The 15,767-nt window shown below is 41.4% G+C and overlaps 1 long non-coding RNA gene across 1 annotated transcript; it reads right to left on the bottom strand.

Annotated features, from left to right (window-relative positions):
- Positions 1-2,935: 2,935 nt before the first annotated feature.
- LOC133385781 (uncharacterized) lies at positions 2,936-13,229 on the bottom strand. Its single transcript, XR_009762947.1, has 3 exons — positions 13,076-13,229; positions 12,121-12,247; positions 2,936-3,080 (listed from the first exon to the last, which is right to left on the bottom strand). It is a non-coding gene; the product is annotated as an uncharacterized LOC133385781 (long non-coding RNA).
- Between the last annotated feature and the right edge of the window lie 2,538 nt (positions 13,230-15,767).

Below are 15,767 nucleotides of genomic sequence, written 5' to 3'. Positions count from 1 at the left end.
ATCCTAATGTGAAAAACTAAAGACAAAAAATAAAGATGTGGATATAATGCTGCAGCTCATAATAGCAAGGTGTTATTCGATTAAATTTTATCTGTTGCAATAACAAGGAAAAAACTGGTTTCAGATATAAAGAAAACTAAGACGCTGTAAGTGGATCCCATCAGCATGTTTGATGAAGAGATTTCATAAACAGTTGATGGGATAGTTTTAAGGAAGTTTACAGGGTGATAAACTTTACACTGTTGTGTATTCCAGTCATTTTTTTTCTGCTCAGAAATGTTACCTACCGTAGCCTTCAAGGTTTGTGCAGACAGAGTTGATGGCGGCCATGCTTGGGGTGATATGATGCTGGGCCCCAGGACAGCTCCTACAGGAAGTCGTCTCCTCTACATATGTGCCTAGCTCAGCCCCAGTCACATAAATCCTCTGGTAGGTGCTGCTTCCAGCCCTCTGAGCAACGTGTTTCTGGATCTCATTCCTGCCCTCTAGCAGCTGCCGCTTGCCTCTTGATCATTTGAGGTGAGGGATGGTTTGGGAGCTCCTCTCCTGCTGCTCTGACTGGTCTGAGGTCTGCAGAGTTTTGTGGATTTTACAGATGCACTTCTTCTCCCTTGCCCAAGGGCTGTATTTTTTGTGCATGTTACAGTCCAATGTTGTGTCACTGTGTATTATTAAATAGTAAAACTACAGCGCAAAAAAAAGTTCACACAAGGTTGCTATATTTTTATTTCTAATTTGGGATTTGTACTTGGTAAACTGACACTTCCATGTTAATTGTTTTAAGTTTAGAATTTACATCCCAGCCCAAATCTCAATGCGTGTTTACCTGGAATTAAGTCCTCTTGGGACTTAGCTAGAAAGTATGCCCAAGGTTGCAGCCTTAGTTGATATTCTGCTGGGTTGTACCTTGCTTTTTATTTTTCAATTCCAAGTAAGCAATTGCAATTTATTGGGTTTTGGCCAGGTAGTATATTGTTATTTTAAATGCTATGGGTTGTATCTGACTAACAGCACAATCCAAAGTCAAGATCCACTAGGATGGGAGAGTTTGGATTTGGTGGATCTTGAAGTCAGCCAGCAGAACCTAAGCCAGCCAAACTCATGTCAGTGTAAGTCCCCAAAACAGGGCTGTTCCAGGGGAGTGGTGGAGGCAGGACAGGGCAAGGAGAGATTTGCACCTATTCCAAACCCTGTTTAACTCAGTCATGTGACCTTGCGCTCAATCCTCAAAACTTGGATCCATGCTTACCTGCCAGCTCAGCTGACAGTAGCCCCTTCCAGAGGCTCCAAGACGGAGTTCAGAATAGCAGGGTTTATTCTAAGCTTTTTTACCAACTGCACAAGCAGCCAGCACACTGCCTACCCCCAAATTAGTCAAGTAATTTGTCCCATAATATATTATTATATATTATTCTTTGATATGACAGCACTCGCCATTATGGAGTACCAGCATCTCTTTTTTTGTGCCTATGCCAGCCATACAGTGTTGGCACACATGTATTTTTATCCCTATATGACTACTGGCACCTTGGTTTTGTTTTTTTTTACCAAAAAAGCACTGACTAGCAGTATAAGGTTATGACGATTTGAAAGGAACCAGTATTTATCTTCATTTTCTATTTCTTTTTTAGGTCCTTATTAATTCCCATATGCTCAACTGCACAAAAACCTATTTCACACTGCACATTTTTTTTGATGCTGCACAAAATGTGTCTAGCTGCACGTTAGAATAAACCTTGTGGAATGGGGTAACTACATTGGCCTAAGTTTCACCAGCGTCATATAGTTAAGCTTACTGTGCCTGTCAGATACAACCCAGTAGCTCCATTATTAGTAGCTGTTTTAAAAGCGCATCTGAACTGAAAATGATGAAGGATTATATCCAAAACAGCAAACCATGAATAGTTTAAAAAATGAAAGCCATGAACTAGCTGAACTACTTGAAGGCCTCAGATGATTAAGAAACTAATATTTGGCAACTGAAAAACTATTAACATTAGACTGGTGAATTAAACAGCTCTATTCATAAAAATGATAATCTTCTTGTTTAGTTCTTTCCCTCCCCTCCCCCAAATCTGGGGAATTTTCAAATTGTTCTCTTAGGCTGCTTGAAATTTGAGCTTTACCCATTATTATTTTTTCCCAGCTTGGCTAGAGATGTTTGTTTGATTATTTGTAATGGTCGCTGGATCAATAAACACATTTTGATTTCGAGTGGTGACCAATTTTTATTTTATTTTATTAATTTTATTAGATTTATATCCCACCCTTCCTCCCACTAGGAGCTCAGGGTGGCAAATGTAAAAATAGAATTAAAAAAATAACACTGGGAACAATCCAGCTAAAGTAACACGCTTTTAAGTATCCATGGGTTCAGTGGAGGCTGATGTCAGTGGAGCAGTGAATCCACTCTGGGTTTTAGTCCAAACTTTCAAGGAGCTTCAGCACCTCAGACAGCTCCTTGAAAGTTCCTAAAACCTGGAGTGGATTCACTGCCCCACTGACATCGAAGTCACCAGTATCCACTGCATGGGTGGGTAGTCAATGCCAGTCCTATTCAGAGTAGATTTATTGAAGTTAATTGACATGGCTAACTGAGCTTTGTTAATTTCAGCGATCTACTCTGAGTGGGACTTAGTTGAATACAACCCCATTAATTTCAATGTGGAAGAATTATATCCTTGTTAAAACATGAAATCAAAGGGACATAGCTTTGGTTGGTATGTGCCCATAATGACAATATGAAGAATCGCCTAATATCTATCATATACCTAACATTCCATTGAGTACAAACCAAAAAGTAACCTTTGCCAATCCCCCCTCAAAAAAGAAACAAATCACCCCAAACCCTTATGTCTGACATTTACCATTTAATTATGAACTACTCTAAAGTCAGTTACAGTGCAAATGAGCGTACCTTTATTTATTCCTACTAACTTTGGCTCAAACCTTTAAGAAAAACAGATCATGATGTTTTATATTCCGTCTACATGCAGTAGCATGCACTTTTCTTCTACTCCAGTGGCACATGCCAACACGAAGATGTTTTTGTCTCATCAGAATATGTTAATTAGGTATGCCTAATAAAAAAAATCAAATAAGGTTTGGTTAAAAAACAAAGTCCATCTTCTTCCATATTTCACCTCCTTCACATTACTTCATAATTATGTCTGTGTTATGACAGAAAACATTCAGGCTTCTAAGCAACTTGCAGATTTTTCATTCCCAGCTGCAAAGTACACAATTAAAAACTAAAGTTTAATTAAACATGCATTGCTTGCAGCAGTTGTTTAATCACAAAGCCATCAATGTGTGTTTCCCAAAATCTTCATAAACAGAATCTTTTTAAGTAAATGGTAGGTTAGCACATCCTCCCAAGAAATAAACCATGCAATGTGTTCATTTTTAGCTCTTTGGAAATTTTTGCTCTTAGCCTGCAAAAATAGCCTTAGCTAGAAATGAATCTAATATAAATTGCCAGTTTGCTCAACCAAAGCTTGCCCATTCTGGAGGAACATGGATATATATATATGTATTTTAAAACTGCATTCATAGCAATCAGGTGGAAAGATGTGTTTTGTTGTGGATTTTTTGGAAATTGTTTGAAGACAGATCTACACACTTTTGACCTATCAAGACAAATACCATCCACAGACATTTTTAGGGAGTAGACCAGGGGCCCAAACCCCAAATCTTCTGCAGTGGGCCCCTTTCCCCCTTTATACAGCCTTTTTGTTTGTTGTTGTTTTTACAAAAATTAACTTTACATACACAGTAGCTGGTCACACTGCAAAGTGCCTTGCTGGTGTGATCCCCGCCACCCATTGTCTTAATTTCCCAGAGGCATTTATGCATATGCAAATTTATGCAAATTTGTGCCATGGGCCTGTTCTCTGAGTCATTAAGTACTTAGCAATGCCCCTCCCAATAGCCTTGCATTGTGCCTGTGAGGTACTCGACAACTTCCTTTCCCAGGTTTTTGCAGTCCTGAGAAGGAAGCAAAACCAAGAAATTTATCAATCCATCATGGCAGGTGAGGCTTGAGCTGTTGTGGCCCAAGGCAACATATACTCATGACACAGATGTTCCCTGCACGTACAACAGAACTAGAACAGTTCAAAACAGAACAAGCACAAGAGGATATAAGAATACAACAACCACTACCAAATTCATTATATGATCATAGAACTGGTAAGATGTAAGAATATGTTTCCGGGCACTAGTTCTGGTCCTAACATCTATCCAAATGTCATTGAGTTGCCTGTGATGTGCTCATGAACGCACCAACATTGTCCAGCCTACCTTGTCCTAGGCTGAATAAAAGTAAAGAGGCTTCAGTTCAGCTGATGGGTGCGCCTTCCTTCAGCAAAGGAGCAATTGGGAACCCACTTTAAGCTCCCGATTGTTTCTTTAAGCCCTGCCAGTGGGGGTGGCTTAACAAAAATGACCCCATGAGCCAAATGGGGAGGCCTAGCAGGCCACGTTTGGCCCACAGGGTGAGGTTTCCCCACCCCTGGCCTACACTTGCCCAAACTAAGGCTCTGCTACAGAGGAGGAACTAAGAGGCAGCAAGATCCCAAGATGAAGCAATCCTCAACTACTCCTTGTCTTCTGGCAGTGGCAAGGATTCCCAGAGTCCCATTAGACACATTCTCTCATCCCAAGGGCATCTACCCCACAATTTGAGAATCCTAGATCAGTCCCCATCTAGGATTGTGACTCACCTGGCACCATACATGAATTGGTCATGTGCGGCAGCTCACCGGTCTCACAGCAAAAGCTGGAGGCTTGTCAGACCCAGGGCCAGCCCACGACATTTTGCTACCCGAGGCAAAGGAGAAGATAGCACCTTCACATCCCACACACATAAGCTAACTGAGCTGGCTGTCAAATCTTACTTCAACACTGGCAACGGGACAGTGCCCTCCATGGCACCCAAAGACAGCCAATGAACTCAGGGGGCTCAGGGCAGGCTGCTTGGCACACATAGCTCTGCTGCTCCCTTACCCCAGCATCTGCCACCTGAGGTGTCTGCCTCACTCTGCCTAATGGTAGGCTGGCCCAAGTGAGCTGAAATTTGTGGCTAGTGGCTGTGTTTGACCTGGTGAGTTATACGTTTGGCAGGTATGATATATAATACAAACCCCTGTCCACTGCACCGCCTTCTAGTTAAAAGCAAACATAAGCAGAGCCCTATTGGATGAAACCATGTAGTCCAGTATCATTCTTCCTGCAGTGGCCAGCCAGGTGTCTTTGGGAATCCCACCCAAAGACTTGAAGGCCAACAACTGATATTCAGCTCATTTAGTCTCTAAGCATCAAAGTTTCATGTAGGCGTCATGACTAATAGCCACTGATAAACCTATCTTCCATGAATTGAGTTGTACCTACGTTGACCCAAATGTTGAAGGGGCACAACATATTCACTCTTCCTGGGTATTCTCTATCCTTTGGAAGACTTCCTCTGATTCTAAAGAGTTGTGTTCAATATTTGCAAGCAAACATTTGTGGCACAAAAAGTGTGGTTTCAGGAGGACTGCCTTGTACATGGCAATATATCTCCACATTATATTGTCATTATAGCTGGCTATTTTGTTTAGCTATATTAACTACAAGGTTCTCCAATCAGTCTTGATTACTGATAAGCCACAGTGCATAAAATATCTTTTTTTCACTAATTAAAATATACAATTGTGTGAATAACAAATGAGACACAGCTCCAGATTTAGAAATCTACATCCTCCAAGGAAGTCAGTGGCAAAATCCTCTTTGATTTTAATAGATCTGGAGAACACTCTGTATATACCATCATTATCAAATATTTCTGGGAACAGTATATGGTTCACACCAGCAGTTTATATATATTAATGGATTTTCCTTGTAAGAGTTTAGGAACAACTGTATCTGCAGGTATCTCTAAAGGTTGCCGCTTTGTTGTAGATAAGAAACAGCCATATGCCTTATATTCAGAATGTATTTGATCTTTATACATCAAATACATGTATAGTGATATCACTATATATATGGCTTCTAAAACATTCAATAAGAATAATATAAAAACTACTTAGAAGTTAGGAATGAAGGAAGCTGCCTTATGCTAGGACAGCCTACTTGCCTGTTTAACTCAGTGCTGTCTAATGTCTACTCTGACTGGTAGCAGGTCTTCTGGGTCTCAGGCAGGGGTCATTCACACCACTTGCTACCTGGTCTTTTTAAATGGAGATGCCAAGGATTGATGCTGGAACTTTCCACGCACACAACAAGTGCTCTGTGAGCGAGTGGAGGGATGTATTGGGCTTGAGTTGAACTTTCTATGATGTTATATTAGGACTGAGAATCACATTTCTCCATTTCTTTTCTTCATAGCGATATTGCTGCAGTCTTAGTTAACATTACAAAACTTAAAGGCTGCATAAACACCCTCATTTACAAGATAGTAAAAAGGAACTATGTATTAAGAGGGTGTAATTCACTCTTTTAAGTTTTTCGAAATGCCTTTGGTCTCAATAGCACACCTTCAATTATGTGCAGTCAGAGAGAGAGAGAGAGAGAGAGAGAGGGAGAGCGCGCAAATTTTCATACCAATACCCTCCATATTTTTTCCTTTTTCTTTATTTTTTAAAGCAGCTGTACCAAAGATGCTATTCCTATACTTAGTGGGGGATATGGAGGATCATATTTGCATATATATTAGGGTATATATCAGACATTTTGTGACGCTTGACATTGACTGGTACAAATTGTATGCCACAACCACATCTTCTGTGCCCCATAGAAAGGCTTCCCCACCATCTATGGTTCAGCCAATGTGGGGAAAAGTGTACTGATGTATGTACAGTATGTAGTACTCCTCCATATGCTCCACCCTGATTGGGCCAGAGTCCCTCCTCCTGTCATGGGGGAGCTCTATGGATGTATATGCATGTAGAGCTTTTCCCCATGCTGGCTCAATGTGCAGATTGTGAGGAAGTGTTTCTGCTGCACATGGCTGCAGCGGGATGCCAGGGCAGATAGCTATGATGTATGTCATCATCAGAGGTAGAAATAGCCCCACAACCGCCCTTACATGCACTTTCAGTGCATGGAGTGAATGTAAACCTCCATAGTATGTTATATGAGCCCTTGAACTTCTGTTCAGTATGCTGTGGGTTACTGAGATATGGACCTACTATATGCCCATTATTATGTACACAAAAACAAATAATAACAAAAGATCTGCCATGGCTCATTTTCAAAATCATTTGCGCTGAGAAAAATTATTCCCATTCCACATCAGCATAGTGGCATCAGGGAACAGCATCAGTTATTCAAAACGAAACAGAGAGGGGAAAAGGAGCTCAAGAGCGTGGGGAGCTGCTGGGGTTTTTTTCACATCAAAAATGTGTGCTAGAGTTCCACCCTCATTATAACTTTAGATGCTATGGCATAAAGTAGACCAGCAGAGATTGTCCATATACACCAGGGGTGGGGAACCTATGGCTCTTCAGATGTTATTGGTCCCCATCCCTGGCAGAGCTTGGAAAAGTTACTTTTTTGAACTACAACTCCCATCAGCCCAATCCAGTGGCCATGCTGGCTGGGGCTGATGGGAGTTGTAGTTCAAAAAAGTAACTTTTCCAAGCTCTGAATTCCCTGGTCAGTTGTAGTTCAGCAACATCTGGAGAGCAACAGGTTTCCCAGTCCTCCTGATGTAGACCAATAAACTCACAGAACAGAGATGTTATGCACAGCTGCAAAGACTCTGTAGCTACTACAGCTGTGCCAAATTAAAGAAATCTTAGCCAAGTTTTAGTCAATGAATTATATTTGCAGGAGTTTGCATATGCATAAAAACAATCATTCTGAAGCAACATACATATCTTCTGGGTTTTTTTTTTTAGATAATTATATAGCCGCTCTCATGACCTGCTATTTCTAGCCAGCTAAGCTTGAGCTAGAGATGGGGGAGAAATTTGATTCAGCTTACATTTAAAGCCGAATCTATCAAATTTGCACGTTCTAAAATAATATGAGAACTGAAACACAGTACAGTTCTCCAATCAAAGAATGTTTACCAAAATGCATATACTAGGGGACATGGACTGCCTTCAAGTCCATTCCAACTTATGGGCAACCTATGAATAGGGTTTTCATGGTAAGCAGTATTCAGAGGGGGTTTACCATTGCCTTCCTCTGAGGAAGAGAGGCAGTGACTGGCCCAAGGTCACCCACTGAGCTTCATGGCTGGGTGGAGATTTGAACTCTGGTCTCCCAGTTCGTAGTCCAGCACCTTAACCACTGCACCACACTGGCTCTCTTATACTAGGGGAAAGTGTGCGTAAAAATGAATATATTAGTGAAAATAGCATACAAAAAGATTAGGAGAAATTGCTTGAAAAATGTTTATAGTAGTGAAAACTTGTTAAGGGTTAATTTCTTCTGTTATATAGTACCGCCTTCAGGATGGCATCTGTTCTGTTATGACTTAGCACCTCCATTCCATAACGGATGTCCTGCATCCGCCATCTTAGAAATATAAGCTGATCATGCACTGTGGCTGGAAGCATGACTTAGGGAATACTCTGGGAGAGCCAGTTTAAATGTAACACACTGTAGTATTACCTTATTTGGAGTTCCTACTGTTACCTTATTTGGAGCTCCTACTGTAGGCTTCCTGTACATTCATTGAAGGGTGTCTTTTTTAATAAATATTTTTATATTTTTCTTATAAACTGCTATCTGACTCCTTAAAGACCAGAGCGAGACACGGACTCCTGTTTACCATAACAAACTGTACACAAAAATGTGTTTAGCAGGAGAAATACCACTAAAATGCTGCGGAATTTTCACGAGGATTTTATTTTAATTGCCAATTGCTTTAGAAATGTGGAGAACTGAATTTATGATTGGAAATATGGGAAACTGAGAACCAAAAGTGACCGATCCTTCCATCCCCTAGGTTGAGCCTTCAAATTTATTGAATGAGGAACTGCTAGGGAGAGTGATACCAGTCAGAAATCCATTGAGAGGTGTGAGAGAATGCATGGAAGAATTAGGAGAATCGATCAGGAGTCAGAAGGAAGTAGAGATATGATAAATTCCTATCATAACTTCTCCCTGTGCCAGGGTACCACACACATATGTTCTATAGGAGGCTTCATCTTAAAAGAGGCATTCCCTCCTGTATGAACAGGGCCAACATGAGACATTTTGCCACGTGAGGTGATAGATAAGATTACCTCCCACCTCCAGTTCCATGTACAGAAGCTAACCAGACTGGCAATGGAACCCTACTTCAAATGGGCTGCCTCCACGGCCCCTGAGGCATCAGGCTAGATTAGGGGGCACAGGGCAGGCTTGTGTGGCACCCACAGCTCTGTCCTCCAGCACTTCCCTGCCATTCCCTGCCATTCCCTGCTGTCCACTTTCTGTCCCCTGAAGAGGCCGCCTCACTCTGGCTAATGGTAGGGCTGACCCTGTAGGTCGGATAAAATGAGGACTACCTCCGTTTAGATAGTGCTTGCAATCTGCAGTTTTTACAAGCCTTTGTATTAGACAGAGAGAGAGAGAGAGAGAGATCTGCTGCCTAATTAATTGGGGGCACCATTTTAGCCCATTAAAAGTTGATAAATTCATTAAATATTGCAGCCCTAGCGGCTAGGCTTAAGGCATCAAACAGGTAAAAATTATACACATCCAGTCTGAGGTGCCTAATATTGTCATAGACAGAACAGTGCTAACCTTTCAGATCAGGACTATGCCTGTATTAAGCAAGGGAGTCCACAAGAGGAAATGGGTGCTTTCCCCCCCCACCGCTCCTAATTTTTTTTTGCCCATAACATAGGCTACTTACACCCCCGCATACAATTAGCTGTCATCTGTCCCTTAACAAAGGCTGTAGCCAACTAACTTTTGAAGTGGGCGGTTGAGTCATGCCATCCATGAAATCCTAATTTTTCAGTTGATGAAATGTATCCCAATGCAAAAGGTACCTCATTGTCTATGCTCTGTTTTACTATAAGGAAATGCAGAATGTGGGGGTGGCTGTGAATCTTATAAGACTCCAGCGCTAAAGATTAAGCTAGTTAGGGTATAAACCGAGCAGAAAGCTTGCAACAACAAAAACAAATCTCAATCAACTGTTGCAATTTTTTAAAAAGAAATTACAGTTTGATTAAGCCTCTCTTAATGGCTCACATGTTGTAGCTGATGATAAGGACTGCACTACCTCAGACTGCAGATTAACCATTTTTCTTGCTCCCCTACATTAAAGAAAAACCCAAACCCTTCGTTCAGGAGCACAGCAAGAACTAAACTAGGCTAGACTGTTTTCTCTTTGATGTACTACTTTTTTACCTACACATTTCTTTCTCCCACAGAGTGGTATAATAAAAAATGGCACCTCCTCAACTCTGTTCTGAAGCGGTACAATCTGCTTTTATCTCAGGGTTCTACTCCCTCATTCTGCTTCATGTATATGCCAGACAAACAAACTTCATTGAGTTGGAGATGATATGAAAGCATTTTCTTTGGTGAGCGTTCAACCAAGTGTCATTCACACATGCAAGCTGCACTTGATGGCACAGTCATCATAAGATGATCATGCAAGGGTGAACCAGCCTTCAGGCCAACGCAAGAACTGTTAAACAAAGACCTCATCTGATTAAATTAGGAACAGCATTTATATTCATGTGCTTTAGGTGAGACATGTTCAATTCAGGTGGGAGCGGCAGTAAAAGATAGCTACAGAAATTAAAGCTGTCTTCACAATGCTATTTTTAAAATTAATCACTGTTTTCTATTCAACATTCTGAATAGAAAGTTGAAACATGCAGAAAAATGTACTTTTCTGTAATCGTATCATGATCACTGTACACACATAGACACACCACCACCCTCTTCCGCTAATGTGTTATCCACCTTGCCAAGGATATTAAAGCCTCTAGTCTGTCTCTGAGGAAAGATTTACCTCATAAAGTATAATGGAAGTATGTCCAATACCATAACTGTACCTATGAAGAATGCAGACACTATTATTTGTTGACAGAGAAGTTAGCAACCAGTTTTCAGCTGCTGAAGCGTGGGGTAGAGGAGAGGGAGAGAGAAGATAGGTAGATTCTTCTGCATTTATTTTAACCTCCTTAAGGTGATTGCCAAATATGCACTTGATGACCCTTTCTATATGGTGATGCCTTCAACAGGATACCAGCTGGGTTGATGGTCTATGGACAATATGCCTACTCTCAAACTGAATACAGCTGCACTAAATGTTAGCTTATTATCAGTCCCAGGATCAAGTTGTCAAGCAATACTGCTGAAGAATTCAGCAAGAAGGATTTAAAGTTTCTCTGAATCCTAAAGCAGAAGGACTTAGAGGCCAGAAATATATTGCACCAAGGTCTATGTCATATTGTAGTGACCTTTGGTGTCAAAGAATAATCAATAATTAGTGGCACCAGCCACAAAATGTTGCAGTGTATCCTCCCCCCTAACAGGAATGCTCTGGTTCATGGTTCCAACCAGCCATACCTTTTCCTGAAATATAATAAGCTTTTAGGGGCTCAAGCAGACCAATTTTATCTTCCCTCTACTAATTGTCCATTTTTTTTCTTTTCTAACTGACAACATTCTCAGATGCACTCAACATGTTGTCTTCAATTTTTATTAATTAATTAAATTTATATCCCACTTTTTCTTCCAGGAACTCAAAGAGGCATATACAGTCTTTCCACTTTTTTTCTCTTCACAACCACCCTGTGAGGTAGGTTAGGCTGAGAGTTGGCCCAAAGTCACCCAGTAAGTTTCATGGGTGAGTGGGGATTTGAACCTGGCTCTTCTAATCCAAAAGGTATCTGCTTCTGGTGATTTTTGGGGGTGGAGGTATACTGTAAATCTTGGGGTCCTCCCCCCACAGCATGCTGACAACTTCCTTCTGTTTCTCGGGGGGCCTGTTTTGCTTCCATTTCTGTCAGCACAGTTTGCTATCAGAGGGAGCAATGATATGAAACTAAACCTGAATTTAATGTCTAGGGCACAGATCATATTCTAGTAATCTATGTTTGCACCTACTTCATGTACACAAAAAATGTAAAGTGTTAATCTACAAACACATGTTTGTAAACACCTTTATCATACACTTACCAGACAGACAAGATTGTCTGCTGCTCCCCATTCAGTGATAGCAAATTTGGGTCTGCCTCTGTGTGCAAACGACTCATTTAATTACAAGACGGAAGGACTGAAGATCTCCCACTGCCCCTGTGGGCTCCTATTGGGAGAAAGGGCGGAATACAAATCAAATAAATAAATAAATAATAAACTCTATGCAATGAGTTAAGATCTCTTAAACATCCCTAGAAGATTAGGTCACATCACAGACTATAGCCATGTTACACAACAAGCCACAAATGAAGAGCAGGTGGGACTAAGGAGCACCATGTTAGAGGCATTTGTAGAACTCATCGTTGTTCGACACAAAACATACTGCAGAAGTTCAGGCAAGCCAGCTTGCACTCCGCAGACATTTGGTCGGGTGGCCACTGCACTCACCAGCCTCTCTGTTCTCAGAAGAGACATCTTGACATCCACAAAAACATGGGAAATTACTTTGCTTCTGAACTTTGCTTCTCTTCATGCCAAAGAATATATTATTAGCATTTTTAATTACTACTGTCCAATATCCCACTTGAGTTACCTCAGAGAAGAGGGATCTCTCCCTCTGCCCATTTAGTCTTCATACAGTACACTTCATAAGTGTTAATCTACTGTATCTTAAAGTGAGTGAGTTCCTTCGCTCCCCAAGTTGCTCCAGGGGGGATGTTCTAGAATTTCACTCTTCTGAGGGTTAGAAATGTTCTGATTGCTGCTACCCTAAACTTACGAATCAGTAGCCCATGTTCATTTATTCTGATAACCATACTCCCTTTTAACTCTTTCAAAAAACCCTCCTTGTTGCTCAATTAACTTGTCCATATTTAATTCAAGAGCTAAACGTGCAAATTAAAAAAGGAGCTTCTAACTTCCCAGTTTCTTTAAGAAGTGCATGAAAAGTTCCTCCAAAAACAAAACAATTTCCCAAGTCCACAGCTGGCAATACCTTTATTAGGGCCACTCAAATTGTCACAAAATAGCAGCAAGCTTTTGGGTTCTCCAGAACTCTTCATCAGGCAAGATGCTGATCAGGCCCTCAGATGTCTTCATCGGACAAAGAAGAGGAGGGAGAAATGGACTGCCTTCAAGTCGATCCCAATTTATGGCAACCCTAGGAATAGGATTTTCATGGTAACCGGTATTCAGAGGGGGTTTACCATTGCCTCCCTCTGAGGCTAGTCATCCCCAGCTGGCTACGGTCTGCTCAGCTTGCCACAGCTGCACAAGCCAGCCCCTTCCTTGTCCACAACTGTCAGCTGGGGGGGCAACTGGGTTCCTTGGGACTATGCAGCTTGCTCACAGCTGCACAGGTGGCAGGGCACGTAACCCCTGAGCCACTCACTGTGGGGGTGATCTTGAGGGGGCCCTGTCACCCAGGAGACATGAGCAGGGATTTGAACTCACAGACTCTGGATTCCCAGCCAGGCTCTCCTCCCTACTGTGCTATATCAACCCTGAAGGGGAGGGAGAGAGGAGGGGAAAAATACACAAATTAAGCTGGGTAATTGTGGCCATGAAATAAGTTCCTGCCAGGTGCTACAGATATCAGGCCACACATCTAGGATTCGGGGATAAAAAAATACAGCTACTCCCTATTTTTGAAAACATTAAGCCTGCCTATGTTTCAGTCATTTGGATGGGAGAGGCAAACAGGATTGGCTCCGGATTAAATGAGCTGTGTACGCCAGAATCTAGAGATGGGAAAGATATTAGATTTGGTTCACATTAAAATTTGAACCTACCCCTTATTCACACTTCCGTAAACAATTCATGGAATGAAATGCTGCTATCCATCAGTTTGTACTTCTCTGAATTTTGGAATGCAGTTCTCCAGCCATAAGATTTATACTTTTCTGAATTTTGTGAATGCAGTTCTCCACTCATAAAATGCATACAAAAATGAGTTCATTAGGGGAAAGTGTGCGTAAAATTGCATAGAATGAAAATAACATTCAAAAATGAATTATAATAGGCAAAATTGCTTGCAAAAACATATATATTAGGGGAAATGGTTACAAAAATATGTATATAAGGATAAATCCACACAAGAAAACACTGATGAATTTTCATGACGACTTTAAAAAAAAATCACAGACTGATGCAGAGGTGTGGTGAGAGAAACCAAAATTGAAAGATTTGTCCACCCCTACCATAATGCTCTATGACTTTCCAAATAATCTTTGAATGTACCTCTTGAATTGCATGCTGTTTCATTGGTCTACAGTAAGCAATTGTCTGGTTTGTCAAAGCATCAGGACTGAAATCAAAGGGCGCATTGGGCCCGCTGACAGTGACACAATGCACACTTTAAAAACTCAAACAATCACAGGCCCCAAAACAACCCTTGGTTACCTCATCTTCAAGTCAGGTAAGACCAACCATCACCCCCAAATTTTGACATTTGCATGTCCCAAATCTTTGGGGGCTTTCACTTTCATGCACTCCTCCCCAAATGCTAAAAAGGCTGTGCCAAAAGTTTCAGCAGCGCTTTAGCTGATTGTCCTTGTTCGCATGGCTTGTGCTCTGGGCCCATGCTGGGGTTCAGGGCCCCACTGAAGTAGCACAGGATAGTAGAGCTTAGGTCTGGAAATAAAGAAACTTGTTGGATTAATTCCCCTTTCTCCCTGTTTGGGTGTTCATAACTCTTGCATGTAAGCAATCATGCAAGGGGGAACTGAAGTGCACCATTCCCACCAGTGTGCCATCGTTATTCTGTGTAGAATCTCTAAGGGCGAAGGCCTGCAGCAGGGAGTGTCCTCTGTTTGTGGAGGGTCCCTGTGTGCATTAGAATATTAATTGTGCTTCTTGAGATAAGAGGTGCCCATTGGAAGGCAAAGAGGGGGCAGGCAACAGGAAGGCTAGTATCAAGGGTTATCTACGCTGGTGCAAAATAACAATAATTTGCGAAATCATCACTTGCTACCAGCTCCCCCTCTGTCTCGTCTTCAATACCAATGGGCATAGGAGCAACACAGCCTCAGTTCACAAGTCTGGGAGCAACTGCACTGGCTGTGTCCATTTGATTTTCCCCACCCATTAAAGCCATGCACAGACTCTCCCTTAAGCCCTCTCCTCTTTCTCTCTCTTTGAAAGTTCAGAACAACTTACATGGGGGTTCCCTGTTGTCTGTAGGCACTGGTCAGGTCCATAGTCCTGTAACTTCAACACTGCAACGGATTCTGCTAGAGATCATTCATTAGTCTACTTTTGAGTGCATTTTAGTTCACAGGAGTATCTCGTGTGTGAAAAGCGTACTACTCATATCATGTACTGAATTTTTAAAAACTGCAATACCAGGAAAGAAAAAACACATTGTTACCAAAGAGGTGCCATTCTCATTCTCATCCTGTACTATTATTATATTGGTTTCTTTATGTTGCATGTACATGCACAAGCTTTGTTATTTTAGCTGTCATCTTTTTAAAAACTATATCTTCTAGTGTGTTTTTTTCTTTACGTTAGAGGCTCATGATTCATTCTTGCTTGGCTACAGTACACTTTTCCACCCACATAGAAAAACATGCCAAACCTCTGAGGTTTTGCAATATTCTTTTGTAGCATTGCTTTTATCAGGCAATCAAGTCAATATTAATGTAATTTTTTTCCTTAAGCAAAAGCAACCTTTGCTGCCAAATGCA

This window comes from Rhineura floridana, chromosome 5 (genome assembly GCF_030035675.1).
Source record: "Rhineura floridana isolate rRhiFlo1 chromosome 5, rRhiFlo1.hap2, whole genome shotgun sequence".
In the NCBI taxonomy this organism is placed as follows: Eukaryota; Metazoa; Chordata; class Lepidosauria; order Squamata; family Rhineuridae; genus Rhineura; species Rhineura floridana.
The sequence above is the reverse complement of the archived record's forward strand: the minus strand, read 5'-3'. Positions and strand labels throughout refer to the sequence as shown.